Genomic DNA, 3595 nt, shown 5'->3' on the forward strand with positions numbered 1-3595 from the left:
TCCCAGTGAGAAAGGTACTCAGCTCTGCAAAGCATCTTTGAAAATGCTGTTTGTTAAAGCTGACACTCACTTGCCTCTACCACTTGTGCTTTCCACAGAGGTTAAGCTTTGCCTTCACCCAAGACTTAAAGAGCTTAATTTTCAGTCTAGGCCTATAAGAGGCTTTTTATGTTGGTTGATCATGTTAGTTGTAGCACCAGAGCAGTTTGGAGACTCGAAGATTAAATTGGTGCTCAGCAACTTGAAGGTGCATCTGTGGTTATTTTAAGTATGATGCTGGCTCACCAGAAATGTGGGGATAAGTATTTGAATATAAACTCCCTCTAGGAAAAGGAACAAACTTCCCACCTCTTCCCCCTTGCTGCTACACGGGGCTCTGTGGTGGGTAAAGGACAGCTAGAGTATCCCCAAGTCACTCAATCCATTAAGCCTGACAACATTTACTTGCATTGAAATTAATGCGCAAATTTAATGTTTTATACACGTCAAAGACATGTCAGGAAAAAAACAGGGTCTTACTGTGCCATCTTTAATTCTTCTCATTGTTGATTTAAGCCAAGGTGATAAGGAACAAGCCCAGTTTGTGCTCTTCATTTGCAGGTCCCCATGAGTGTTACAGCACAGCTCTGTGATGACTAGTGCGTTTTGTTTCCAGATAAAAGGGGACAAACTAGTTTGTTTAACAGCATGGCCCAAGGCCCCTGGCTCGGTGGCAGAGCTGCCAACACCTTCCAACATCCCACTTTGCATGTGTATTCCTCACACCCTCGCCCGAGGGCCATGGCACCCACCCCGCAGAGGTTTTGAAAGGGAAAACCTCCTTCAGATCAGAGCTCTGGCTGAGCAGGGGCTGGAGGCAAACTCTGTGGAAACACTGGCTGCACAGTATTCCCAGTGGTTTGGGAGGAGCAGAGGTGAGGAAGTCAAACCAGGAGAGGGAACAGAGAAAATACCAAGAGAAGAAAGGGGAGGGGGACAGAGTGAATGTTGCAGATATTACACAACTGAGAAGAGGCAGCTGTACCTTGAAAATACATCATCAGTGCTTCTTGTAGTGACCGAAGAGACAGACATGTCTTCCTGTCCATCTCCCTTGCCGGAAAGCAGCAGCTCACACATTTATTTGTAAGTTACATCTTAGTGTGCAGAAAGCTTGCAAATTTTCACCAGTGTGAAAATGGCTCTGCTGGATTTCCTGTGACTTGGCCACTTGGTGATGAAGAGCTGCTTTTGCTGTCAGTGAACACGGCCGAGCCATCAGGCTGCAGAGCGGGGACCTGCAGCTTGCTGCACACAGCCTGGGCGCTGGAGCTGCTGCTCTCGAGGCGCAGTTTGCAACGTGCAGAGCGCAACTCCAGCCGTGCAGCCCAGCTTGGGACATCAAAGGAGTTGAAACCACAGGCAGCCCCTCCAAGGGAGCTCGACTCTGTGGTCACCCCGCTGAACAGCCAGCCCAGGGCCCGAGCACGATGGTGGTTTTGTTCTTGGGGCCACACCTGGTTCAGAACAACTGCAGGGAACCTCAGAGCACATGGGAAGGACTTGCAGGTACTTCCTACCCTGCAGTGAGTGCCGAAAAAACAAAAGTCATCTGAAGCTTAAATAGAGTCTGAGGCCAAGAAGTAAGTTTGTCCTTTAGTAGGGTCTTGCTTGTGCCACCACTGCTACCTGTGCCCAGAAAACTGCAGAGCAAACATCAGATACCCAGATCTGATACTGCTGGGTCCCTGCTCACAGGACAAATGATGCTGCCCTACAAGCCTGGCCATCTCATCAAGCCTGGCCCTCACAGTTTGCTCCAAAGTTTGCAGTGCCGAAGGAAGAATAATTTTTACAGGACTTTTTCCATATCCCCTGCTGTCATTATAAAACCCAAGCGAAACACAGGGGCTCTTGTTCCTCACAGTGTTGCTCTGAGCACAGTTTTCTAGAGTTGGTGTAAAGCTGTGAAAAACATGGCCAGCTTGGAATGCTCCCATTTCGCACTCACTTGGTGTGACTGTAAACAACCACGGGATGGAAAATCCCGGAGCGGTGTGCAGGACTTTGCTGGCCTCCCAGGATTCAACAGAAAGGTTGTTATTTATAAATCTGGAAGTGAAGCTTTAGGTTTTGCAGAGCTCACTCATACGGTGAGGGTTTACCAGTGCAGTCTTTCAGGACTCTAAGAAGAATTACACAGTTGTAATCACAAGCACCAGTGTGAAACTACTGTCACTGAGCGTGTAGTTCTGTGCCTGGGGCTCTCGGGACCCCTCTGTAACAGAACAGAGCATGGATCAGTTTAAGGACAGTCAATGCCAGTCTGGAATTAGCCAGGATCGCTGGATTTGAGCACTAGGTCTGGAAATAAAATACAGCCGTGCTTCATCTGGTACCAGTCAGGATTTTCAGATGTCTCTTTCGTGCAGTGTACAGTCAGTAGGGCATGAGCCGGGGGCTCAAAGGCTGCTCCTTTTTTCCCATTCTCCCTCAATTCTCCTGTATGCAGAGGAAATCATCTGATTGCTCCGTGGCTGTTTCCGTGTCTCTGTGATGGAGGTGTTACCTGCTTCCCTCTGCAGGGCCGTCCACTCTGGGCCTGAATCACCGTCACTGACAAGGAATGTGCCCCTGATTTCCAAGAAGCAGGATCAGACTCTCCGTGTTTGCTGTCACTGGCATTAAGAGCAGTATGAAGCCATGGATAGACACTGAGTAGCACATGCAATAAAAAATTACCAGATCTCACAGTGGCTGCTGGTAAATTATACCTGGGTGTCTGATCTGGTTTTAGGCTGAGCTGTGCACCTAAGGAGAGATTGTCCAGATCCCAAGCAGTTTTGTTGGGATAAATCTGGAGTAATTGAACAATTTTCGAGTGTATTTGATATTAATTGACAGAAGGAGCAAACCTGAATATCTTTCAATGAAAAGGATGAGTTCTGATGGCAGAGACATGCTGGAAAGCTTCATCATTTAACCTGAGTGGGTTTTTTCTTTTTAATTTTGGTGGGGAAGTTTTACTGCTGCTTGCAAGCAGAAAATGTACCAATTGTCGATGAGACTCATTTTTTTTTTTTTTTTTAGTCCCTCAGAAGCTGCAATCCACGTTAACCTTCCACTCTCAAGCAGAGAGAACTAGTGGTTTGGGGGGAAAAAAAAAAAAAAAGGAAATTAAAAACGGGCAGGTTTTTTTTTTCTTGGCGGCATCTAGAGGGGTGGGAGAGGGGAGGGAAAAAAAAAAAAATTGAAATTATCAACAGGTATTTTCCATCGAGATTGGCGGTGGGGGGAGACGGGGGAAGGAACGCGGGGTGAACGCCCGGCCTGAGGTGAGGGGGAGGCGGGAAGGCGGCGGCGCGCGGGCCGCCCTGAGGGGCGCCCGGGGCTGACAGGGGCCGCCGCCCGCCCTGCGGCGGGCACAGCGCGGCCGAACCCGCAACTTGCGCCAAAACTTTCCGAAGTTAATTAAAACAAACCCCCCCCCCCCCCCTCCCCACACACGCACACACCCCGCCCCGCACCTCGGCCGGGCTCCGCGCCGCCGCCGCCGCCCGCCCGCCCCGCTCCCTGCCGGCGGTCCCTGAGGGGAGCTCCATTGTCTGTGAGGGGA

This window comes from Hirundo rustica, chromosome 17, assembly GCF_015227805.2.
Source record: "Hirundo rustica isolate bHirRus1 chromosome 17, bHirRus1.pri.v3, whole genome shotgun sequence".
NCBI classification, from domain to species: Eukaryota; Metazoa; Chordata; class Aves; order Passeriformes; family Hirundinidae; genus Hirundo; species Hirundo rustica.